Source organism: Cheilinus undulatus, linkage group 18 (genome assembly GCF_018320785.1).
Source record: "Cheilinus undulatus linkage group 18, ASM1832078v1, whole genome shotgun sequence".
NCBI classification, from domain to species: domain Eukaryota; kingdom Metazoa; phylum Chordata; class Actinopteri; order Labriformes; family Labridae; genus Cheilinus; species Cheilinus undulatus.
Window position 1 is genome coordinate 35,250,037 of NC_054882.1, and position 27,506 is coordinate 35,277,542.

The following is a 27,506-nucleotide window of genomic DNA, read 5'->3' on the forward strand; positions in this document are numbered from 1 at the left end:
CCAGCACCCCCCACAACCCTGCATGGGATAAGCGGTATAGAAAATGGATGGATGGCTTTCTCACTGATAAAAGTAACACCAGGTTGCTATGAGGTGACACAATTTTTCCATCCCTCAAAATGGTAAAAATGGTGAGAGATGAGGATGAAAATACAACATTTTTTTTTGGTTTTCATAGAACTTGAAGTGCCGTTTTAGTTTGCAAATATTCAAACATTCAAGAGTCAAAAATCTCACCACTTTCCTGCTTTTAAATGTTTTTGCATTTTGTAAAACTCATACCAGTGCAACTTAAAAAAGCATCCTTTCATCACAAATTCAGTTCTGCCCTAGGTGATGTGTCATACTATGAGAGTCTGTCTTTGCTGAAAGTTTGTGAGAAAGCTTCATGGGAAACTTTCAGGTCCAACTCTAAAGGAAGTGTTTATAATCCTGTTAACTTTAGATATAGACATTCTGCACTGACTGCCATGTCAGCCTGTGTGAGTTCATATTTAGGGTGTATTCCAGATAACTGTCACATAAATGTCCCAAGTTTGAATCCAATTAAAGACTTCCTCTGCATAATGCACTGCCCTCCATCCTTCCTTGTTTTCTGCCACCCACTCTCACCTTTCTGACTAAATAAATGCAAAAATACCAGAATATATTTGTAAAATTATTCTGCAGAGATTTATCCATTATACATACTGAACTTGCTCCTAAGCCTTAAACAGGAAACACTTTTGCCCATCAGAATAAATCCCCAGAATTATCTGAAAGGGCCCACTGCCTTGTCGTTTGCTTATTTCTATTAACATATTTCACTGGTGGATATACCTCTCAATCTTCAGTGCATCATGGCTTCATTTTTCATCTTCACCGCTTTGGCTCCATCCAATTATAATCCAATCATCCAGCGTGCAGGTTAATGTGTGTTATAAAGGTTTGTCATCGCGGCACTCATCACTGTCTGCTTCTCATCTCCCACTGCCCCTCCTCCCTTCTCATCTTACCCCGTGTCAAGCACTGACTTCAGCTCCTAATCATTAAAACGATATGATAAAGCACACCAGCTAGAGCTGCCCGGGGTGGATCAGCAGGCTCTGTGCAGGGGGTGAGTGGAAGTGTGCTGTATAATTACGGAGCTATCATTGTTGCAAAAGTATTTGCAAATGCGTCCAAAGATCTGCGCACAAATCCACAAATGTGTGCACAAATCCACAAATGCATGTACAGATCTGTAAATGTGTGCACAAATCCACAAATGTGTGTACAGATCTGCAAATCTGTGTAAAGATTTGCAAATGTGTGCAAAGTTTTGCAAATTTGTGCAAAGATCCACAAATGCGTGCACTAATCTGCAAATATGTAGACCAATTTGTATTTGTGGACTTAGTTCATTTTGGTTCAGAATCTGCCTCTCAATTGGCTGTCATACACACGTGACTTTTGCAACACTTGTACCGCGCATGATTTGTACACAGATATGTAAGCGTGTACTGAGATCTGTAAGCGTGAAGACTGGGTCAGTTTGCCCTCAGCGCAGGCTCACAGGCAAGGCTGCCTCTCTCATCACATCGGAATCACACAGGAGGCAGCAGTTAAGACTTAGTAACGACTCTATATAACGTCAGTGTGGAAGGAGAAATGTTATCGTATTATACTGTTATTGTTATTATTCATATTTTGATTGAAAGAGTGAATAAAATAATGGGCTTCTTATCTCCTAAATGGTGTCAGAGTGGTGGTTGAATTGCCATCGCTACAAGACTGGGTTTTATGTGTTGAAATCCCCATTATGACGCTGTATGAGCAGTAAGATCGATAGGGTGGTCTGTAACATTTCTATTTATATAAATAACAGGGGAAGAGAAAGATTGACAGCCATACACGGAGCTGAACAGCACCCACCAATGTTGACATCACATTACTCCGGCATCAATGAGCCTGTTGACCAGGTGTGTAAGTGGCAACATCGCAGACTTTCATTTATCTAGTCGTGGGTTCAAATCTTGCAATATCCTAAATATTTATTTATTATTTCCTGGCCAGGAAACATATAGGACTTGAAAATTTGCTTTAATGTGGGATCAAAACGATCGGCCTGACGAATTATTCATTTCAGTCCATTACAGTTTGCACTACACAGTCATTTTAATATTTTGATCATTTGCTCTGACATCACGGCGATAGCTCTGTCAGCTGCCCTTAAAATAGAAAATCGCTCTGCAGTCCCGTGAGCAAAAGAATCCCAACATAAAAATGTAAAAGCTAAAGTTCTGCTGTGGCCACCAGAAAAACTCTGAAATTAGAGACCTCAGAGTCACCTGGCTCTGCCCAATGTGGTGCTGATCCTGCACCTGCAGCACAAACAGCGCCAGCATGATGACTCTTTGTCCACGGCTGAAGACTCCCTCTACCTGTCATCTACTCCCACCCTCGCGTGTGCGGATTCTGGCTTGATGCTGATTCACTGAAAGCATCCAGTATACATCCAGCTGATCAAGTGGCTGAGTGGTAATATCACAGACTTTCATTCATGTAGTTATTGGTTCAAATTTTGCAATATAGTATATTACAATATAAATTCTATACTTTTATTTTTTATTGTTGGAGAGGAGAGTTGCGCTTCGTATCAATGTACACCGTCAGTAGACTGCTAAGCCCAAGTTAAAAAATCATTCAAAATTCCAAAAAAGGCAGCACATCTTGGAATCCAAAAAACACATGGCTGACAACGACTGGAATGTACAGATGTGGTAATTGTGCCTTTTGCAACAATACAACAAATACAAAATCATTTAATCACCCCCATACTGGAAGGAAAATCCCAATCCGAGGTCTTATAAACTGTAAAACCACTCATGTTTTCTATATGTTACTATGTCCCTGTGGCTTAGCATACATTAGACAAACCAAACGGCCTCTCAAACAATGGATAGCAGAGCACAAAACAGCAATCCGTACAGGTAACATGGACTATGCAATTGCCAAACATTATCATGAAGCTAACCATGGTTCACCCTCCTCATTAAAATTCTATGGGATTGAGAAGATCACAATGCCCAATAGAAGAGGAGACATCCTGAGGAGACTAGCTCAGAGAGAAATGTTTTGGATCCATACTCTCAACACAATAACACCAAATGGACTCAATGATGACTTTAGCTTAAAATGTTTCTTGAAGTAATATGATGGATAAAATAAGTGTTTTGATTAATGATAACAGCATTGATTGAATTTGTTTCTGTTGTGTTGCAGAAGTTAACTTGGTTGTGAAGTGTTATCAGCTCTTGCAGATTTAGCAATGACAGAGAGGTGATTGGTTCCTGTCTAATTAGACAGCCTCCAGCTGTGTAGTGACTCTGCTCTTGTGAGTTGTTCAAAAAGGAACCTGTGGATTCAGTCTAACAAATGCTCTGATGAAGGCCTTGTGCCGAAACGCATAAGTGTTTGTTTGTGATGTGAGCCAAATAAACAAGTCAAAATGGTGATGTTTTGTCCTCCATAACTTGGATTCTGAGATGTGCTGCCTTTTTTTTGGAATTTTGAATGATTTATTTTTTATTACCTGTTTGTTTTTTTGCTGGTAACTTTTAAACACCAATCATGAATTTAATCACTCAGGCATGGAAATAGACGCAGTGTTTGTTATGCTTGATGCTTCATGATTCATAATCGCCGTGGACAAAGAGTCATCTGGCCCTGGTACAGTTCTACCCGGCCCACCAGATCAGATCATGGTTTTGTTGGAACTGGTCCACTGGTTTGAGGTCTGCAGATTTCCTCCACTTTAAAAATGTTAACCTGGATTATCTAAAAAATCCTTTAAAGTCATAAAAATGATAAAAAGTTATAATAATAAGATAAAAGGTCAGAAATGTAGGAAAATACATTTCATTTCATATTCCTCATTTTGACTCTCACAGTTGCGACTCAAAGTTTGGTCTTTACTTTTCATTTCAAACCTTTTCACTTCACTATTTTGACTTTTTATCTTATTTTTGACCTTGTAGATCCTCAATTTAAATTTTCATGTAGCATTTTGACCTTTTACACTCATAGTTTTGATTTTTTTTCTCATATTTTGACATTTTTAGCTCCTTACGTTCATGTTTAACTCATAATTTGACTTTTTAGATTCTCAACTTTAATTTTGAGTCATATTTTGACAATTAAAACTCAAAATTTAATTTTTTCTCGCATTTTGACATTTTAAACCAATGATTTTGAATTGATCTCATATTTTGACAGTATGAATTATGATTTTAACTTTCTATCTCATGTATTTGCCCTTTACAACATTTTTTTCTTTAAATACCGTTTTTTGACCTTTTGAGACAGCAAGTTTGAATTTTGATCTCAGATTTTAGCCTTCAGATTTATCATTGTGACCTTTTTAATCTCAAAGTCATTTATCATCAGTGCTAATGTTTTTTTCCCATAATTCATTGCTGGTGAAAATGAGGTGACACAATAACACAAGATTCTACAATGAGAACATTTATTTAGAAAAGAGAAGCAGAGGAGACATTTTTCACCAACACAAGTTTATCTACTGAAGAGTGACTGTCAAGATTTACAACTAATCAGATTCATCAGAGAGGATCAATCATCTGGTGTGTAGTCTGACTAAGCTTTGGATTCAGACAGCAGAGTTTGAGCTACACAGAACACAGAGACACTGAGGAAGCTGGAGGTGGCGACCAAACCCCAAACCCAGGATAGAGCGGTTCAGTGAATGTGGTTTTGAAGGTGTGGAGGTGGATCAGTCTGTCAGAGGAGACTCTGTAGAAGGACAGAGAGCCAGCAGGATGGTCCAGATACACCCCTACTCTACCAGACGATGAAGAGGAGGAGGAGGAGGAGATTTCTCTTCCTCTGTTATTGTGACGGACATAGTAACCAGAGGAGCACCTCAGACTCCAGGACTGATCATTAGATCCAAACTCACATCCATCTCCTCCTCTCCGTCTGATTCCTCTGTAACTCGCTGATACATGAACCCATCCTCTCCACTCGACCTCCCAGTAACAGCGACCAGTCAGACCAGTCCCACACAGCAGCTGAGGACAGTTATCAAATCTGTCTGGATGATCAGGATATGACTGATCCTCCATCACACATGTCACCGTCCTGTTGTTGTCAGACAGTCTGAGGTATCTGTTCACTGTGTTTGTGTCCACTTCCAGCTCACAGGCATCTGATGGAGAGAAGGAGACACAGCTGATGGTTATCATCTGATCATTCCTAAACAAGGTTACTGACAGAGTCAAACTAGCATTTCATCTTCAGCCCTGAATCCTGTTTATCAGCCCTGAAATTCTACTTCCTGTTTCTATTGGAATCAACAGACCACAGTGAGCTGCAGCCAGGGCTGGACTGGGACCAAAAATGGCCCTGGCATTGCTGGCCATGGTCGCCCACCATGGTTATTTATATGATATGTAAAGGCACACAACACACAGAGGACATATGTGCACATTGTGTTGTTTCAGAAATTAAAATAAAGTGCAGCAGCCTACATGGAAGAGAGTAACCATGTTAAAAAAAAAATGATACGCTCTTTCACTACTCACAGACACTTCATCTTGGGAGAGATGGCCACACTACCAATGATAAATCATCCATTTCGGCAAAGCAATGTTTCACTAATATTACATGATAATAATAACTCTGAGCTGTAACACATGCAAACTGTAACTTTATGGCAAGCTAAATAACACTGTAAGTTGGACACCAAGTCTACTCATAGCATTATTTGAAAAGAAAGGCTATAAAAGCAATTCTCTCTCTCACACACACACACACACACTGAGCTCTATTTCTCCTGGGATCAGAGTCCAGAGAGAAGAAAGAGAGAGAGAAGGGGGGGGGCAGAGATTCATCACACTGCGCTGTTTATAAAGCTGCAAACCCTCACCTGCTGAGTGAAAACTTGACTTTAAACACATGTCTGAGCCCTGCAGTCATTTTTCTGCATGTCCACTCTATCTGAATCCCTCTGACATCCCTGCACGCGTGATGAACTGGGCCATATCCGTGTGTATTTTGGATGCATTTTTTTGTGCAGTACCAAGACTAAACATGCCGACCTCTCATGCCTCATGTCTCATGTCTGTGTCCAGATTAGGATTAAATGTTCAGTTATAAAATATTGTTTTTATTGTTATGAGAGGAATTTTTACCAGACCTTTGATGAGACCTGGAGTTAAACACACCACAGGATTGATAAACCATGTCCCGTTTAAACTTAAGTGATCAAGACCACAATTTCCCTTCTTGTTGACATAAAATTTAATCATACGTGAATAAAATTAGTTGATATTAGTTTGGCAATACAGATTGTAATAATGAGAGATTAAATCAGTTGGGAGATTAAACTGAGTCCCTCATCAAAGCAAGATACGGTGTCTACGTTTGTGGCTGACGGACAATTACACAGGGAAAACATTTGTCATCCTGAGCGCAGCTGTTTTAATCCCACTCAGGGGAAGTTTGGTTTATAAGGCAAAAAACCTCTGGATGCCTTCATAGACTTATTTAAACTCCTATCCATATCTCTGACCTTCCTGTCACATCAGTGAGCTGTGATGTCTGCGTCGTTTAAAGAATGAGTTGAGGAACAGCAGCGTAGACTCTCAGACCAGCACCCTGGTACTGCTGGCACTAAACTCAGACAGAACCCGATCCCTGGACCAAGCAGAACTCACTGATGCCTTCGCCCTCAACCATAAAACCAGAAGATTGTTTTATCATGAAGACATCAAACTAGCACGTGTTTTCTGCTGCAGAGTGTTCATTAAATGCATTTGGGGATTAAGGCACTTGGTTTGAATTCTTGTTCTTATCTCGCAATGTTTATTGATATCATCGATATAATAAGAACTGAGCCTTTTGCTGCTTTAAAGCTGCAGTGTTGTTGACTGGCAGCAGAAACTGGTGGATTTTTGACACTGAGGGTGGAGTGTGAGCACACTCTCTCCAACTCCGGTCAGCTTAAATGGCAAAATTTGATAATCTTGGTCAAGGGGGATTGGAGGGGTGGGCCGAGGAGGGCTGAGAGATTTCATTGGATTGGCCCAATGTCCTTTAAGAAAATCAACCAATGGGCCGTCGCGGTCGATTAAAGTGATTTATAATATACTTTTTTTGGTTGAATTGTGACAGCCCTGGGCCGGCCCAGAAATGTGCTTTGGCCCACTGGGCATTGCCCGGTATGCCGGATGGCTTGTCCATGCCTGGCTGCAGCTCTACAATCACAGATAGACACCAAACACTTAAAAGTTCAGACATTTCTATGGCTTTGACTTTACATTCATGGCTTTGATTTCACCTCCTGTGTCCACTGGGTGGTGCTATATTCCATCCACCAATACTCAGTAGCTGTCATGATGGTGCTGTATGTGGAGAAAGATCAACAGAATGAGATAGAAGCATCTGAAATCAGATTCCTCTGGAGGGTGTCTGGGTTCAGCCTTAGAGAGGGGGAGGACGTCCTTCACCTCTGAAGGATTCAGCTCGTCAGGATCCTCCTGGCTTCCTCCCTGTGGAGGTCATCAAGGTCCATCCAACTGGGAGGAGACCTCAGGTCAGACCCAGAACTCTCTGGAGGGACTATATAACCCATCTGGTCTGAGAACTCCTCAGGACCCCCCAGAGAAGCTGGAAAAGGTCCATGTGGTCCTAGCCCTCCATTGAAGAAGAACCAGGACCCCCTCCCAGTAGAGAGGAAGGTGTAAACATAGGGGTGGGTCTAAGGGCTGATAGGGACTGAGCCGTAGTGTTTCCTCTCCTCAGAACTCTAAAACTGTTTGTGTTTGATGAATGTCAGTGATTGTGAAAGTGGACCTTCATACTTTCAGACCCAAAGACACAGATGGATTCAGACACAGCCTCAATCATTGTTGGTTCCCATGGTTACCTGATTCATCAGCCACATTCATCATTGTGTTCTCACTAATCCACAATTCAGACACTCACACTTCTTTAGACCTGGTTCCAGTCTGTGCTGTCCCCCATGGTCCAGTCTGGAGGAAGAAACAGAGCCAGCTTAGACATCAGGGATGGTCAGGATAGATACAGACACTCTCATTCTTCATGTGACTTTATTTTCCTTTAACTTTTTACCTGTGCATGGTTGTTCTGCAGGGCTTTCTCTAAATTCCCTCTATTATACATTTACTAGGCCTGTGCTCTAAAGATCAATATGGCAGTCTATCATCATGTGATCCTTGGCTGGACGTCAATCAATACTAGAAAAGGAACAATATTCAAACTTCATGTCATGATGACTGGGAGCTCTGCTATTTTTGGCTTCAACGGGATCCTCACAGCGAGTGGAATACCACATAATTATAGACATGTTCCTTTCCCCTTATTACATAGAGCTAACTCTGACATAGTCCAGAGGTAAGGGACATAGACTCATCTAATGGTTGGTTTGAACTCTCTTTTAAATTGTCCTTTAAACGATCCCTTCTCAAGCAGAGCTACTGAAAAGAAAGCTAAAAATCTACTAGAATTAATAATACTTTCAAATGAAGAAGGCCTAAATGTTATGGAAATGCTGACAGTAATGAAATGACTGATCAGATAAATAATTGACTGTTGTGGTGCCGATAGTCTTTTTTTACTCATGTACCCCCTATGAAAGATTTTTCCAGCCAAGTACCCCCTAAACAGCACAAAGCTTTTTTGACCATGAAGAAAAGCATTAAACAGCGCTGTGACAGCCGTCTGATTTATCAAACTTATAACTCAGAAACACTTTCACATTTTAAATATTACTTTTTTTTTGCAAATATTTTAAATGTTAAAAATGAATGATTCAATTCATGGCAAATCTTCTCATCACTAGGGGCCGGATGGTCTCCCAATTGATCTATATAAGAAATTTAAAGATGAATTAATTGACCCTCCGTTGGAAATGATTAAAGAAGTTTTTCTGTCAAATTATCTCCCTTCCACAATGAATGCAGCAATGATTGCCCTTTTGCCAAAATCAGGTAAACCCCCCAATTAATGTGAAAATTTTAGACCTATTACTCTATTAAATTCTGGTTTAAAAATAATCACTGAGGTTTTAGCTCGGCGATTACAAAAGATTTTGCCAGATGTAATTGATCGGGATCAAATCGGATTCATAGGTAGGCAGGGCTTTCATAATGTAAGGAGAGGATTAAATATAATTCATTATAATAATGATGCACCAGACACTGCTCTTCTATCAATAGATGCTGAAAAGGCATTTGATAGAGTGGCTGTATCTTTTCGAGGTTCTAGAAAACTTTGGCTGTGGAACAAATTTTTTAAAATGGGTCAAGATACTGTATAAGAATCCAACTGCCAAAATTATGATAAATAGAAATATTTCAAAACCAATGAAGATTAACAGAGGTTGTAGACAGGGTTGCTCACTTTCCCCCTGCTGTTCACATTAGCAATCGAACCATTTGCAATTCCAACACGCTTTCACCCTCAGTTTAGTGGGAGTTTGGTTGGACCAACAAGTCATAAAATTTCACTTTTTGCAGATGATGTAATTTTATTTTTGTTAAATTTAAGCAAGTCAATACCAATCATTCTGGGAAAAAATCAGGTCATTTAGTAGTATTTCTGGTTATAAAATAAATAAAACCAAGTCTTCGATCTTGTTATTAAATGCAACGAGAGCCAGTCCAACTCAGGATGTATTACAATTTAATGTAGTTTCACAGTTTGAGTACCTGGGGATCCAAATTTTGACAGATCTTAAATAATTAGTGGAAATGAATTACAATCTTATCAGTACAGACCTAAATAACTCAACTGAAAAATGGATGCTGCTACCAATATCTATGATTGGGAGAATCCTTAAAAATGAATGTGTTGCCAAAATTACTCTGTATCTCCAAACATTTCCATGCCACCTCCTCCTGGCTTCTTTTCTCAAATTAAAAAGATGTTCATACGGTTAATATGGAATCATAGGAGGTCAAGACTCAGTCTGTCTTTGTTATAGCTTCGATATGGTCATGGAGGCCTGAAAAGCCCCAATTTCCAATTGTATTACCGGGCTGCACAGTTGAGGTCTATGATGTTCTATTACACAAATCATTCTCCACACTGGGTAGATATGGAAAACCAAGGGTTAAATTTAGAACTCCCTTCATACATGTCCTCAAATACAATTACAAAATTGTTAAAACAGACAAAAAATCTTATACTTAAAAATATGATTAGAGTATGGAGGGACGTGAAAAATATTTAAAAGAACCAAATAGTTTATCTCAATTTAGTCCAATATGGGTTAACCAACTGTTTGTCCCTGGGAGAGCTGATGCAGTATTTCATCTATGGAGAGCCAAAGGATTAAGAATGATTCAAGGTATTTATCTACCCAAATCTGACACACTCACATGCTTTCAGGAGCTGCAAGATAGAATTTATACAGATAAAAAACATTTATTTAAATATCTTCAACTCAGAAGCTTCATAGAGAAAAACCAGAACAATGTACTGACAAAACCTGCTCAATCGACTTTAGAGGAGATGATGACAAAAGATATTCGAAAAAAAGGTAAAATATGGCATATTTGTAATGTTATGATGTCTAAAATGTCTGAAGACTCATACGGTAGACTGAAAGCTTGGAATGAAGATCTGTGGTTAGAAGTATCAGAGGCGGATTGGAGAGATGCATGTAACTTAGCACATACCAGATCTGTTAATATACGCCTCAGAGTAATCCAGTTCAAATGGTTAATGCCAATTTATGTAACGCCAGTAGATCCCAGTAGGTATTATGTAATATTCCTGACATGTGTCCAAAATGTACTGAATGTAGAGGAACACTGGTTCATTGTATGTAGTACTGTAGAAAAATGGTACTGTTCTGGGAGGGAAAAAGAGATGTAATTAAAAAAATCATTTCTAAGAAATCTGTATTGGACCGAAGACTGTTCTTGTTTGGCTGATGGCCAGAGAAGCCTGCATATACAAAGGGTGAAAAGTGTTTATAGATATAAGCCTGCTGAATGTGAACAGGTGTATTTGGTTATGTTAGAAGAAGGACCATGGGCCTGCTGTAGGTCAGTGGAGGCTACAGATGTTGTCTACCCTCCCACTGGACAGGATCACCAATGTGTTGAAGGGCAGACAAAAAAATTTTAAGCGTGTCTCGGGGCCTTTTATGTTGGATGTCAAGGATTTGGAAATTACAGCAGATATTTGTTTGAACCGTGGTTGATTTTGTCAAAGTTTGGCTCTGACAAGCAAACATCAAAACACTGGCCGGTGGCAAGTTTTTAGAAAGACAGAGGAACAAAAACGTCCTCCTCTCCAACACCTCATGATGTTTGTCCTCTCCTCATATCTGTCTGTATCAGTGCCTGTGGTTTTTACCTCACGTAGCCTGGTAGAGAGGGAGACAGGCAGCAGTGACAGGCTGGCACAGTGAATGAAACAGGGAACCTAAACAGCAAGGACCCATTCATCTAAAATTGATGCCAAGGCCAGTCAGTAGACTAGTGATGGGAATTCCTGCTGTTTTCAGAGATCTGGATCATTTGGCTCAGCTCAGCAAGAAGAGCCGGCTCTTTCAGCTCCCAAACAGCTCTCCATTCTGTACCACCTTGGCTTTTAAATTAGACTCTGGTTTTAAATAGAAATGTGGTCCAGTTCTGATTAAACAGCTGTGTTCCTACAGCAACATCCGAGCTAACAGCTACCACAGCAGCAGGCCCTGGATATACTGGACAAGCCCACCATAATGATAATCATGCTGAAACAGATTGGAAGGAGAGAGAAAACATCTTTTCTGTCATGGAAAACTTTCAGTGTTGCTCTCTGCCCTTGTTTTAGTAACTCTGTACAGTATGACTCTGAAAGTAGCATCACTCACTCAGTCAGTCAGACACAGACAGACCCATCTGCAGGGCTGACCTCAGCAGTCCGCCAAAAATAAAGACATTAAAGACCCTGTATAGCTGAAGTGCTGAGAGACAACTTTACTACCAAGAATCAGTCTGTCTGTCTGAGTCTTTCTGTCTGTACCTCAGTGTCTCCAGTCTGCAGTCTGGATCCTCCTGGAGAGCAGACAGTAGTTTCTCTCCTGGTTCTCCTGGATGATTGTAGCTCAGGTCCAGCTCTGTCAGACAGGACGAGCTCAGAGCTGAGGCCAGAGAAGAGCAGCCTTCCTCTGTGACCATACAGCCAGACAGACTAGAAACACAGAGAAACAGTGGACATGAGAAAGGTCACGGGAGGAGGAGCCTTCAGCTATCAGGACTACATGTGGCATCTTCAGTCTCCAACACCCCTTCCTACACCTTCTAGTTGGGAGACTTTGACACAGTTGTCATTGTCCTTGGACTCACCTGAGAGTTTGCAGTCTGCAGTGTGGACTCTTTAGTCCAGTAGAAAGCAGCTTCACTCCTGAATCCTGCAGGTCGTTGTTACTCAGGTCCAGGTCTCTCAGATTGGAGGACTGGGAGCTGAGGACTGAGGACAGAGCTCCACAGCTTCTCTTTGAGAGGTTACAGACACTCAGTCTGAAAAGGAAACAGAGGTAGAAAAGTTTTTCTCTCTAAATACAGACAAACTACTTGAATCTGTCAGCTGTGAGTTCACCTACAGAGCTTTGTTGGAGGCTTTGACCACTGGCAGCAGCCTCAGGAGAGCCTCCTCTGAAGCAGAGTATTTCTTCAGGTCAAACACGTCCAGATCTTCTTCTGATGACAGTAAGATGAAGACCAGAGCTGACCACTGAGCAGGAGACAGTTCATCTGTGGAGAGACGTCCTGATCTCAGAGACTGTTGAATCTCCTCCTCTAGACAACGATCATTCAGTTCAATCAGACAGTGGAACAGGTTGATGCTTTTCTCTGCAGACAGATCCTCATTGATCTTTGTCTTGATGTACTGGACTGTATCCTGCTTGGTCTTTGAGTCACCTCCTGTCTGTGTCAGCAGACCTTGTAGGAGATTCTGATTGGTGGTCAGTGACAGACCCAGGAGGAAGCGGAGGAACAGGTCCAGGTGTCCATTAGGACTCTGTAAGGCCTGATCCACAGCGCTCTGGTAGAGCTGTGTCATTGTAGATCTGGATGTTGTTTGTTCCTCTGCCATCAGATTGACTCCAGAGTTGGTGAAGGTCTGATGGACATGAAGAGCAGCCAGAAACTCCTGAACAGTCAGATGGATGAAGCAGAACACCGTGTCCTGGTACAGTCCTTTCTCCTCTTTAAACACCTGTGTGAACACTCCTGAGTACACTGAGGCTGCTCTGATATCGATGCCACACTCTCTCAGTTCTGGTTCATAGAAGATCAGGTTTCCTTTCTGCAGCTGCTCAAAAGCCAGCTTACCCAGAGACTCGATCATCTCCCTGCTCTCTGGACTCCAGAGTGGATCAGTCTCAGTTCCTCCATCATACTTGATGCTCTTCACTTTGGACTGAACCACCAGGAAGTGGATGTACATCTCAGTCAGGGTCTTGGGCAGCACTCCTCTCTGTCTGGTCTTCAGCAGATCCTCCAGAACTGTAGCAGTGATCCAGCAGAAGACCGGGATGTGGCACATGATGTGGAGGCTTCGGGATGTCTTGATGTGGGAGATGGTTGTGCTGGCCTGACCCTCATCTCTGAACCTCTTCCTGAAGTACTCCTCCTTCTGAGGGTCAGTGAACCCTCTGACCTCTGTCACCATGTCGACACACCCAGGAGGGATCTGATTGGCTGCTGCAGGTCGTGTGGTTATCCAGAGGCGAGCAGATGGAAGCAGGTTCCCCCTGATGAGGTTTGTCAGCAGCACACCCACTGAGGTGGACTCTCTGACATCAGAGAGAATTTTGGTTTGGTGGAAGTCCAGAGGAAGTCGACACTCATCCAGACTGTCAAAGATGAAGACCACCTGGAAGTCCTCAAACCTGCAGAATCCTACTTCTTTGGTTTCAGTAAAGAAGTGATGAACCAGCTCCACCAAGCTGAACTCTTTCTCTTTCAGCACATTCAGCTCTCTGAAAGTGAATGGAAATGTGAACTGGATGTCCTGGTTGGCTTTGCCTTCAGCCCAGTCCAGAGTGAACTTCTGTGTTAAGACTGTTTTCCCAATGCCTGCCACGCCCTTCGTCATCACTCTTCTGATTGGTTCATCTCTTCCAGATGGAACTTTAAAGATGTCTTCCTGTCTGATGGTAGTTTCTGCTCTGTCTGCTTTCCTGGATGTTGTTTGGATCTGTCTGACCTCGTGTTCCTCGTTGACCTCTCCAGTCCCTCCCTCAGTGATGTAGAGGTCTGTGTAGATCTGATTCAGAAGGGTTGGGTTTCCTGCTTTACTTATCCCCTCAGACACACACTGGAACTTCTGCTTCAGGTTAGACTTGAGTTTCTTTTGGCATACTGAAGCAGGAGATGCTGAAAGAACAAGAAACAGATGATGTGAATGAGCTGATCCTGATAAAAGTTGGACTATAAAAGAGTGGCTGTGCAGTTCTTCTTCCTCCACCAGTTTCATCCAAAAATCTCATCAGATGTTCAGTGGGTATGTGCAGCATATTAAACCTCCTCTTTATCTCTTCTTCATCTTACATCTACTTTCATTTTTGACTTTTCAAACTTACGGTTCCTCAGACAGTCAGCCAGCTCGTACTGCTTCATTCTCCTCAGGAAGTTCTCTGTGATCTCCAGAAAAGCCTCTCTGCTCTTCATCTTTATCAACCAACACCTCCTCATCCTCATTAAGACATTCTGGGTTATCCTGACTCAGAGCCTTCTGAAATCTCTTCAGTTCTTTCTTCACAAAGATGATAATGTTCTCCTCCAGCAGCTGGAACACAAAGAGAATATAAATGTTTAGATGACAGCCTGGGTTTGATCTGACACACTGATAGAAAAAGAGTTTACAATGATCTCTAGATAGATGTGCTCCACCATAAACTGTCATGTACACACCTTAAATATGGAGTCCAGCTCTGGTTTCTGCTGTTTGGACTGATCTCTGGAGAACTCTGATGGTTCCAGCTGAACTCTGTAGAAAAAAACATCAGCTTTAAGGACATTTAACCACACAGCTTTAAAGGTCAACAACATAGCATGGCTTAAATGTAGGGGCTTTAAATCATTATTACACATTTACTATGGGATGGACGTATGAATGTTGAAAGAGATCAGTTCATCAATAACTAACCCCCTAATAGGGGTGTAACGATTCACTGATGTATATCGATACATCGATTGGTTGATTGATGATCCAATCAGAAAGATGGAAAGTCAAAAAATCAATCTAAATGGATGCTTCAAGCTATGCTTTTATTTTGAAGTTCCCTCTGCACGCCCGTTGACAGTTTCTGCCCCAGGCAGCATCCTCAACAAGCTAGCTGCAAGCTAAGTAGCATCTGTGGCTTAAAGTTTCACGGCTGAGGGAAAGAGGATATCCTCTCCTCTCTCTGCTGTGTGGACATATTTCAGACAGACGCTACTGCAGGACGGATCTCTCCCCTTAGTTTGCCGACTACATCTACGTCTTTATCCATACATAACCGCCGTATGAGATCGTTCACAGATAAAAACACTCCACCCGTTATGGCTGAGAAGGCGAGTGCTGTTTGCAGCAGACCGCAGATACACAGAGAGGAAATAGTCCGCTGCTGCTTATCTCCTTTGATACACTTATTTTGTATCGCCGTCTCACGTTAGATTTATAATGAAAATATAAGCTGTCCAAACTTAACGTGGTACAAGCAGGACAGCTGTTGTGTGTATACCCCCCACCCCCTCACTCTTGTTATAAAGCTGCACATCACAGAAACGTCTGTTATTTGATTTGGTTTGATCTTTATTTATCTCAAACATAAAAAATAAACAAAAATACAACAATTCATTGCTCAATGAAAATCATATTACTTGTCATACCAAACAAAAAGAACAAAAAAGTCTGCATATACATATATACACATGCAAGAATACCTACCATACAGTATTACTTCCCTTTAAGAGATTTTAATACTTGAGTAAATGCATTTACACATCCACACAATAGTGTATATTTACACATACATCTTAGATACCTACCCTATTACTTCATTTTAAGATTTTGATACCTGAGTAAATACATGTCTACATACACCATGCCTACATATATATAAATGTATATACAGTGCTTAACAAATGTATTAGACCACCTGTCATATTTGTCTCAGAGACCATCCAGCATCATGAAGTGCTTTAATGCGGACTCTTTTATTTTCAGTCAGCTCTCCACGTTTTACCATTTTGAACAGGAATGAGGGATTTCAAACTGAATTCACCCAAATTTGAGCTGCCTCACTGGGCTTCTCTGAGAAGTCAGAAATGAATCAAGCATAACATTCAACCAATAAAACTCATTTTTCTGTTCAGGAATGACAGTAAATAACTATAATTTGACCTATTAATCAAGAAATATTAATGAGCTTTACTATTTTTTCAGTTTTTTTTTAAATCAGTACATTTGAAAATTCATGGATAACAATAATAATTATATTCTAGCATTAAAAATATCATTTGGGTTAAAGAGCTTCTACATATTGGTGTATTAACCATTGCAGAAACATAAAAATTATTTTAGTAATTACCAATGCTGTTAATTTAGGGCAGCTGGGACATTAACCTTACTTTGGTCAGGGTTAAGACGGTCTAATTAATTTGTTAAGCACTGTATGTCATTCATATTACTTCATTTTAAGAGATTCTAATTAGGGATGCACGATATTAAAGGTAGTATATCGGTATCGACCGATAATAGCTTAAAAAGTTAATTATTGGTATCGGCCGTTTGTAAAATTTACGCCGATGTGTACGGCCGATAACATGACGTCATAATTAAGCGCACGCGATGTCGCCGGACATGCGCTAGCAACAACAAACTCTACATGTCAGCTGTGCGGGAGAAGTCTGAGGGGTGGGAACAAGACAGCAAAGTAGCTGTTTGCATTGCTTGTTAAGTACATCAGATGCGTGGAAGAGCTCAACAACATGCCTTTAACACCACCAGTTTAATTTTGCATCTAAAAAACTGCCAACCTAATGACTGCAAGGACTATAAAGAATGGCAAAACTTCGTGCCAGGGAAAACTCGGCAGCAGCCTCTATTTCAGTCATTCAACAAAGCTAAAAAATACAACAGTGACCACCCAAAGGTAAGGAGCTGAACAGGAAAATCATTGAATTTATAGCTCTTGATAATCAGCCTTTCAGTGTGGTGGAATATACCGGCTTATGATGCATTTAAAGCCCCGCTACGTTATACCCAGCAGGCGCTTATAGCCTTACCTGAACTGCAAAACTTTGTTTCCAGTCACGTAGAGAAGCTCCTCGTTAAAGCTAGACATATTAGCTTCACCACAGATATATAGACATCAAGTGTCTGTCTTGTTAGCACGTTTAGCCTCACTGCCTCCGTGGATAGATGAAGATTTTACTCTTAAAAAGTCTGTCCTACACTCACAAGAGTGCTCACTCAGCAGCCGCAGTTGCAGCCGCTTTTGATAACATGTTTAGATAGAGATACAAACAACGTGCATGTCGTCCAACGTGACATGCACGAAACATGGCAAAAGCAATGGTGGACTTCTGTGTGCCGTCTCCTGTGCACACTAGAAGGTGCACTAAGGTGTCCCCTCTCCAGCATTGGAGATGTTTGTGTCACTGTGTTGTTACAGCGCTGTTTACAGTGAAATGCCCATTAAACTTGGTTTCTTCGTTAGTTTGTGCTGTTTAAAGCAGAATCAGGAGAACTACTTTAGTTGAAGTTTGATTTCTGTTCATCCTGAGTCTCAGAAATTTAGAATCATAATTAAGCTCTGAACTATAGCCAGTTTTTTTGCATTTAAGAATCTGTGTTGTTGTTCTTTAAAGCCCTTTGTCAGGAGAATGTCCAATATCTTGCATCCCTAATTCTAATCCCTGAGTAGTTATATGTGTATACACATAACAATATATACACATATAAACAAAACATACCTACACACCTACAAACATACCGTATTTTCTGGACTGTAAGTTGCACTTTTTTCATGGTGTGGCTGGTCCTGTGACTTATAGTCCAGTGCGACTTAAATATGTTTCTTGATTCTTGAACTCTGTACTGACCTATTAAGACCTGCTTATAACAGGATTCGAAATTCATTGTGTTGTTGCACATTTTAAGTTTAATATCAAGGCTGTTCCAAAGCGTTACCCCACAGACTGAGATGCACATACTTTTTTGATTTGTCCAGACTGCAGTTTGTTTAAAATTCAACTCCCCCCACAAATTATATTCCGCTTGTCTGCTTGAGAAAAATCTCAATAAGTTCTTTGGCAGTGCTCTGTTTTTTGCTTTGTGCATGTACTAAGCAGTTTTAAACTTAATTAAATCCATAAATTTGAGTTCTTTAGATTTTAAGAAAAGCGGGTTAGTATGATCGAAACGTCCTGCATGATTTATTTATTCATATCACTCTCTTTTGCAATGTGCATAACTTTTGTAGGTTGCTTTTGTATGTGTTTCCCCATACTTCAACACAGTAAGACAGATATGGTACAGTTAAAGCACAATATAAAGTGTGTGACGTTTCTTGCTTTAGTATGTATCTGGTTTGACTCACTATATGTGGTACACTTTAAAATGTAAGGACACTTTCATTTCCTGTGTTTTCAGTTGTATTATTCTTTTAATCTTAAAATTCTTTAATTCAATTCATCTGCTGTTTACAGAAGTAAAGCACTTTAATTTTAGCTACTGAAAACCAAAGTGGTTATTTTCTCCACATTTTACATGTGAAGGAACCTTAGTTCATGAGAAGAATGAAGGGGGGAACTAATGAGCCTAGGTATGTTGCGCCCAGGTTAACTTCTGTGAGGGACTGCCCCTCCTCAGAGGAAATTCGGGAAGAGAAATGCATGGTTCGGGTCTTCATTCCTCTGAACTTTTCACCAGTGTGTTTTGGTTAGTGCACTGTGAAATTCACAAAATTATACCACTTACAGTGAAACAATGTTAAACTAAACTTAGCGCGAGTTTGAAATGTTTTGTTGACGGACTTAAGTGCATTATATGGACTTAGAAAAAGAGCAGGAAACGGTCAGCCTGCAACCTGTTAGGCATGCAATGTTTACATTTCTCTGAGGTTTGAGATACTACTTACATGAAGGTGTGCATTAAAAAGCACTAAATTTAAGGCCCCGTTCACATGGAAACGAAAACGCTATACTGCCGTTTCGTTTTGGAAAAGTTACGGGATCGTTTCAGGAAATATCCGTATATCTGTAAAAGCCACAACAAGCTCTGCAGCTTCTGCAGAACGAACACAACCGTGTAGTCCGCTATTATTGTTTTGGCCTAACCCGCGCAGGCGCCTTAAGGGCGCTACGCTGTGTGTGACGTAATCATTTCAAGAAAGATGCGGATAACAGTCCACACGGAGACGAAACGGTATTCGTTTATGGATTTCTGCACTCTGGGACGCGGTTTCAAAAAGTATCGTTTACAGTCACCCAAAACGCCGTTTCCGTGTGGATGAAACGCCAATCCGACAAAAAACTTTTTGCGTATACACCTGAATTCGTTTCCGTGTGAACGGGGCCTAAAGCTGGAACCCTGAACACTTGACAGATATTTTGCTATCACTTTTTTTGGTGTGAAAATGTTTATAAACTTCATGAATAAGTTTATGGAGGTATTTTGTTGATATTAAAGGTACTGTTCTTGAGCCTTGTGGAATTCAAACCTAACTGTTATTTAGAGTAAGAAACATTTCCCATGCAGTATGCCTAATGTTTTTGATAAAACAGTCTTACTTTGCAGTAAGCAGTTTAAAGGGCAAGTCTGCTGTTTTCTAGCACCCTGTGAATTTCTATTAATTCATGTGTAAGTCTTTTGTCAGATTTAATTGTACTTTGTGATGTTGTCTACAAAACAGCATTGACATTGAAAAGTGGCACTCTGACATATTAAAATGTGCATTTAAGAATGTTATGAAACTAACAATGAGAAATAATTGGGAGAAACCATACAAGTGGACTTTATTAGAGTAGCATATGGACATTTACACAATGGACATTTCAACAGATATTCATGCATAGGGGAAAGTTTTGCATGATTGAGTCATGTGTTCTTGATTTCTGTAATAAAGAGAGGAAATTCGGGAAGAGGGTTAGGGCATGGTTCGGGTCTTCATTCCTCTGAACTTTTCACCTGTGTTTTTCAGGAATTGAGAGGTGCTGAACCAAAATCATTTGTTATGGTGGTACCTACCTTTGAAACACGTAACATATACCAATGCTCCTTGAGATCTTGGTGCACAAACATTTTATGTGTGGTTTCCAGCAGAGCTTGTGGTCTATACAGACACCCAAAAATTTGTTTCATACACTCTTTCAATCTTTATCAGTTCCCAACTGAAACACTCGGTCTGTTTTACGAAATCCAAACATTACCTTAGTCTTACTTAAATTAATAGACAGTCCATTCCTGTCAAACCAACATTTAAGTTTCTGTAACTCCTCATTGACCACTTTTGCTAGCTGCTGCAAGTTCTCCCCAGAACATAAAATATTTGTTTCGTCCGCAAAAATAATAAATTTCAGTATGTTATAATTAAACCTTGCTCTAGTATTCTAACATTTCAATTTTTTTTAAAGCAAGGTTGCAATAAATAAAAAAATTATAAAGAATCATTATATAACATCATATGCCACATATTTAACCTCATTTAAATCTCATAAGATGAATAAAGTACAAAAATGAACTATCTGCCACATTAACAGGCCCCTGTGTAAAGTATGAAGGGCTGATATAGAGCAGAAATATCTGTTGAAGTCCACATGTGTAAATAAGTTTAAGAAAAAAATCTAAAATGGGAATACAGGCCAAACATTTTGATCATAATTATAAAGGCTTGCAGAAAAAGTCTATATTGGTGCCTTAGAGTGATCTGGGGATGTGAGGAAATAAAATGTTTGGTACTGAAAATGTTTGTTTTAAATCAGTATGTTTTATCCAATCCACTTTATTTATATAGCACATTTTAAAATCATTCAAGTTTACCAAAGTGCTGCACAGTTTAACACAAATGTGCATAGCTGTGTTCCTAAATTAAAGGTAATCAAGGGTAATCAGGTCTTTGTTGTTTTTGTTAAAGACATATTTTTATTAAATACAGAGACCTGTCAATAATTTAATTGCACAAAAAGTTTTTTACCCACGCCAATGAAATCAGCAGGGGGTTATGTAAAGGGTTCCGTATCTTTGTTTGTTTCTTTGTATGTGTACAAGATAACTCGAGAATGGAAAGTCGGATCTTCACCAAACTTTCAGGGAATGGTGACAGGGAAGAATCCACTAGATTTTGGTGATGATCTGCACACTTGTTCAGTTTTTCTCAGACTTCGAAATTTTGAACACCATAGTAATCAATGGGAGTGTAAAGTTCCTCGGTGTTGCTTAGGCGTGGGTCTGCCGCCTCAGATGGCCATTCTAGTTTTTTTTCTGTAAATATGTGACATTTTTGCGCAAAATCTCCTGATATTGATCCTGGGCCCCATATCAAATTGAATCGAAATCATATTGTGACAGATTTTGTGATATTGAAAGATATCGTATCATTGTCCAAAATATCGAAATTGTATCCTATCAGGATGAAACTGGTGATTTACACCCCTACCCCCAACACCTATGACTGAAACCCCATCGGCTCAAAGGAGGTCTCCAAAGTCTTTGCAGTCTTTGTGGTGGTCCCTAGACTCAGAGACCTCACAGGCAGATGTTCCCAGTTCACTCTCTCTACCATTCTGGGTTTACCAGTCCTGTCTGGCAGTCTCCTCCTATCTGATCCAACTCTCCACCAGGTGGTGATCAGCTGACAGCTCTGCTCAACTCTTCAACTGACTGTCAAAGACATCCAGCCACAGATCTGATGAAACCAGTCCATCATCAACCATCCATATCTGGTCTAGGGTGCTCTGGTATCAGGTACCCTCATGAATATCGCTCTGCTTGAATATGGTGTTTTCTATGGCTGATCCATGGCTATCACAGTAGTCCAACTCTGGTTCAGATCCTGAAGACCATTTCTCCCAGTCACCTCCTTCCAGGTTTCTCTCTAACTAACCCAGCAGCAGAACTATGGAGTCTCCTGGTAAAACCCCCTCCAGGGCCTCACCTAGAGACCCCATGAAGACCGAGTACGCTAAACACTGTTTGGTGCAGAACCACAGACCACAGCCAGTCAACATCACTGTCCATCAATGTCTAATGTCTTACCTTCCATCTGTAGGTTGTTTGAAGTCGATAGGGCGATAAATAGACCGGTCACTCTTCATGGACACACAGCTGGGATCAGGAGGATCTGGGCTCTGCTTCTCAATCCTGATACTGAAAAACATCATCACATGTTTATATACAGTAACAGTCAACACTGGACACAGCTTCTCATTAGTTTTTTCTACATTGTTGAATAATAGTGAAGACATCTAAACTATGAAGGGAGACGTCTGAAAATAATTAGAGTTGATTTTGTAATTTCTAGGGTTGTCTCGATCAGCACTTTGGCCTCCGATCCCGATCTGATTTTTAAATATTAAACATCTACTGATACCAAGTCCCGATCAGATTTCATAATTACTTTTTAGATTAGAGGTTACTTAGAGATTAGAGTTTCAAGTGTTTTTGTCTGCAAAAATGACTGAAGTAAAAAAAATAACCATTAGATGTCTCAAACTTACTCCATTTAACTCAGTACAGCAAACGTAAAAAAACAAAATTACATTTCTACTCAAAACAGTGTATTATCTCTGTTTCGCTTTAATAATCTGTCAATAAATAAATAAAGTTACATATTAACTTCACTGTATTAGTCACAACAAAAACTGAAGTCAAAACAGTTAAACTTGAATAGGATCAAAAACATAAGAATCATACAGATTCAAAACAACAATCCCTGTTAAAATGTAGCAGCTTAATCTGAGACATAAACTAAAACACCACCACTTTTCAATAAAACTCAAATATGAAATACATGGCACTCCTGTTATTACAGTGCAATTTCTAAAGTGCAACTAGAGCTGCTACATCACTTTTTCCTCCCTCACTTCTATTTCTTTACCCACTGTTACTTCAAAATAAAGTGAAGCTTCTTGTTTCGGAACATTCTCGATGGTCTGCTTTACATGCTCTGCTGTGTGAGACCCGCTAAACTGGCATGCATGTAATACTTCATGCTTAACTCAAAGGTGGAGGACTTTTTAGTGAAGCTCAGCAGTGACTTGGGACAAACATCTGAGCTCTAAACGTCTGTAGTGAAGCTAGTGGCAGTGAAGTTGCGTTTTAAATTCTCTAGTATGCTGTCACGTACTTTGTTGTACCACTGCGGTAAGCCAGTGATAATGTAATGTTGAGACTGCAGAGCATAGTGCGGGTCCAAAAGCTCAAGAAGACTCCAATATAGAGATGGGCTGGTTGTCCCAAAGCAAAGAAATCGACCAGTTACTGCTGCTTTATTGTGTTACTGATGCATTTATGGCCCGTCGTAAATTATGCTCCATTCACAACAGCTGACGTAAATGACCGGCTGAGCTGATCAAATCAAACTGTCGATCTCTGATCAATTAAAAATGCTTATATCAGCTCCGATCCGACATATATGATCGGGGTCAGGACATCCCTGGTAATTTCATTTGTTCCTGAGTAAGAGATCTTTAGTTTAGTCATGCAGAGGTAGGGTTGGTTCCCAGTTCTATGGAGTAAATGTTGTTATTCTAGTACTGTTTTAATCCATATTATGGCAGTTAAGAGACAACAGTCAATCAATACTTTCAGACATTAAGGTCAGTCAGTCAAAACAATTTCAACAACTTTGAAAGTCTCCTGAAGTTCAGTGACTAACGCTATCAGATGCTCTGATGAATCTGGTTCTGATGAGGACCGGCCCAGGAAAGGAAGACCAGCACAGCAGGATGAATCAGACCTTGATTCTCAGTAGAAGTCACTACTGAGGAAGGACTGGGCCCAGAAACAGAAGAAGTGGACATTAGACCAGTGGAAATCTGGACTGATGAGTCCACATCTGAGGTTTTTGTTTCCACCATGTCTTTGTGAGACACAGAAAAGCTCAGTGGATGGTTTCTACACAATTAGTAAACCGTACTTTTAAAATCCTGCAAACTGATGGCCTTAAAACAAAGTAAAACTAACTTTTAAACCACATGCACTGGGACAGTTTAGAGCTGAGTGCAAAGCAGTCAGGATGAGGGTCAAGTATGTTGGGGTCTTGTTCACAAGTGAGGCTAAGAGGGAGCGTGATATCAGTGGATTGTTGCAGCATCAGCAGTTCTGAGGGTGTGGTGCTGGTCTGTCGTGGTGAAGAGGGAACTGGAAGGCAAAGCTTTCCATTTATTGGTCCGTCTACCTAACAACCCTCAGCTATGGTCACGAACTCTGGGTAATCACCAAAAGAATAAGGTCACAGATCCAAGGGGCTGAAATGACTTTTCTCTGGAGGCTGGCTGGGCTCAGCCTTAGAGATTTGCACAGAAAGGAGCCAGCTGACACCACAAATAGACCAGCAGTAGGTCAATGTTAGAAATGGTCTTAAACTCTGAATATCAAATCAAACAGTCTGCCTGATGACGATTATTAGATTGTTAGTCCTCAAAAGATGAAGAACTCAACTGTTAGCACTGTCCATTTAAAACTAGAGATCCAACCATCCTGGTTTATTTTTAGGATGATGGAGAGATGATGAAGAATGAGGGAATGGTGGCCTGGTTATGATATCAGTGTTTATTTTTCATCATTTATTACCTTTCATCTGCTGACTGTTTGAAGTCAAAAAAACAATCAATAGACTGGTCACTCTTCATGGACACACAGCTGGGATCAGCAGAGTCTGGACTCTTCTTCTCCATCCTGAACCTGAATAACAACATGATATGTTATTAAAGACAGAAAATGTTTACATGAGGAAAATATCTTTATGTAGAGATGATATGTTTGTATAAAGTTGATGTTTATAAGTAGATGAAACAGCTGCTATGAAACAGTGAGTGTTAAAGACAATGATGGAGCAGGAATACTCTGACTGATCAGAAGCTGATCATAAATGCCTGAAATAATGCTGAGTCAACAATCTGATCAGCTGGAAGGTCCAGTTGGTAAAATGACTCTTGGGTGAAGATAAAGTCACATGATGTCCTTGTTTCATTGATCCTTGGGAGGTTTTAGTTCTGCTCTGTTCCTCTAAGGAAGTAAAATCCTGTTGTTGGCTGAATCAGGATGACTTTAGGCTCCTGTTATCAGGTTCTACTGCCCAGGGGCGTCGCCAGACCCCTCTGACTTGAGTTCTGACTAGCCATTGTTTATGTCATATATGCTTTTGCTGCCATGTTCAAAGTGTTCATAATTGTTAAAATAAATATGTTCATACACTCATTAATATCTCAAGTAGTAGTTTTAGTAAGAGTGTGGCAGTGGGGTGGGGCGGTGTGTGGGTGTGTGTGTGGGAGGAAGGGGATATGGTAGGGGGCCTGTGCCCCAGTAGAGCTTTATGCCTAGCAACGCCCCTGCTACTGCCCCCTGTAGGAGGTCCCAGGACACTACAAAGCTAAGTAGACTGATCACATCTGATGATGGTATGGGTGATCAGCTGTTAGAACCCTGATCAGGGCATTCCCTATGATGGAGTCATGTGACCGTTAGAGATCTTCATCTCACCTCAGAGCTTCTTGGTCTTCACACAGAGAGGTTTCAGAGGAGAGATTACCTCCTCTGGTCTGTCCCACTGATCCACAGCAGAGCGGCCCCTGCTGTCTTTCAGCTGTAATGAAGGAATCAGAGAAGAGAGCTTTAATATCAGACTCTGTCTGCTTGGAAGGATTATGGAGTAGACTTGGAGACCTGAGGGAACCAGATCTAGTTTTTATCTGTCGTTTATAGTTGGATTATTTCTTTGGTTTTGATTTCAGTGACTTTAAACCTGGTCTGAACCCTTTTCTCCCTGGGATCAAGAAATAAGAATGACATCATGGCGGCGTGTACACATGCAGCGGCTCAGAGCTCTCGACTTTTTGTTTGTCTATATGTGTACTTTACCCTTCTGCATCTAGTGGATGCCTTAATTCAGTACGGACGTACTGAATTATCAGAAATTGGGAGTCATCAGAGACTTTGTGCATATCCCAAGCCGCATTTTATTCCACCAGAAGTGCAGCAGATCACTGGCGCTATCACCATCCCCCCTCTGTGGCCTAGGAGACGGAGGAAATACCGTAAACAAAAGCGGGGCAAGAGGAGCGGCCTGTGTGCTGACCCAGTCTCTTCCTGACGAACGCAAGGTCTATCGCCAACAAAATGGACCAGATTCGGCTGAGGATCGCCCAGCAAAGGAGGGACAGTTGTGTGGCGATCATCACTCAGACATGGCTGGACAATAACATTCCAGACGCTGCGGTGGAGCTACGGGGGCGCTCTTTGTTCTGAGCCGACTGCACTGCGGCCTCCGGCAAATGCAAAGGTGAGGGCCTGGCACTGTACATACACAACTCCTGGTGCACAGCTACCACTGTTATTGGAACTTTTTGCTCCCCTGACCTGGAATATCTGGCATTGAATTGCAGACCGTTTAAACTGGTTAGAGAGTTCTGCTTTATCCTGATTGTGGCCGTCTACATTCCACCACGGGCTAATGCTACACTAGCATTAGAGGAGCTGTACTGTCTGATCAGCAGATGGATGAATGCAAACCCTGAGGAAGCTGTGATTGTGGCTGGAGACTTTAACCACCTGGAACTTAAAGCAGTACTTCCCAAACTCCATAGACTCATAAACTTTCCAACCAGAGACAATAACATCCTGGATCAGGTTTACTGCAACATACAGGGAGCATACAAGGCTATAGCAGCTCCACACATGGGCATGTCAGACCACATCTCTGTGGACCTCATACCAGCATATAAACCTCTGATCTGCAGGACTAAACCGACCACCAGAACAGTGCAGATATGGTCTGAGGAGGCTTCTTCAGCTCTACAGGACTGCTTCGAGCACACCAACTGGGGAGTGTTTAAAGAGAGCTTGGACCTGGAGGCTTACACTTCATCTGTCCTGGGCTATGTGCAGTTCTGTACTGATGCTGTTCTACCCACCAAGCCCATCACAGTTTTTCCAAATCAGAAGCCATGGATGGACAGCACCGTGCGGCAGCTGCTCAGGGCCAAAGATGGTGCCTTCAGGTCTGGTGACAGGCCAGCTTACAGCAGGGCCCACAGTGAACTAAAGAAGGACATTCAGCTGGCTAAACTCAGGTACAAGCAATGCATTGAGGAGCACTTTGAAAACAACACACGCAGAATGTGGAGAGGCATCAGGACATTGACAGATTACAAGAGCGGCAACCAGCAGGTGAGCCCTGATGCCACCCTCCCTAACATCCTGAACAGTTTCTTTGCACACTTTGATACACCTAGCTGTGAAGAAACTAGGCCTCTCCCCCAGCTGGAGGAGCAACATCAGCCTCTCGCCCTGCAGCT

At 41.0% G+C, this 27,506-nt stretch overlaps 1 pseudogene; it reads right to left on the bottom strand.

The window, feature by feature from the left end:
* Nucleotides 1-4,646: 4,646 nt before the first annotated feature.
* On the bottom strand, nucleotides 4,647-26,387 carry LOC121526594 (annotated as a pseudogene).
* Nucleotides 26,388-27,506: the final 1,119 nt, after the last annotated feature.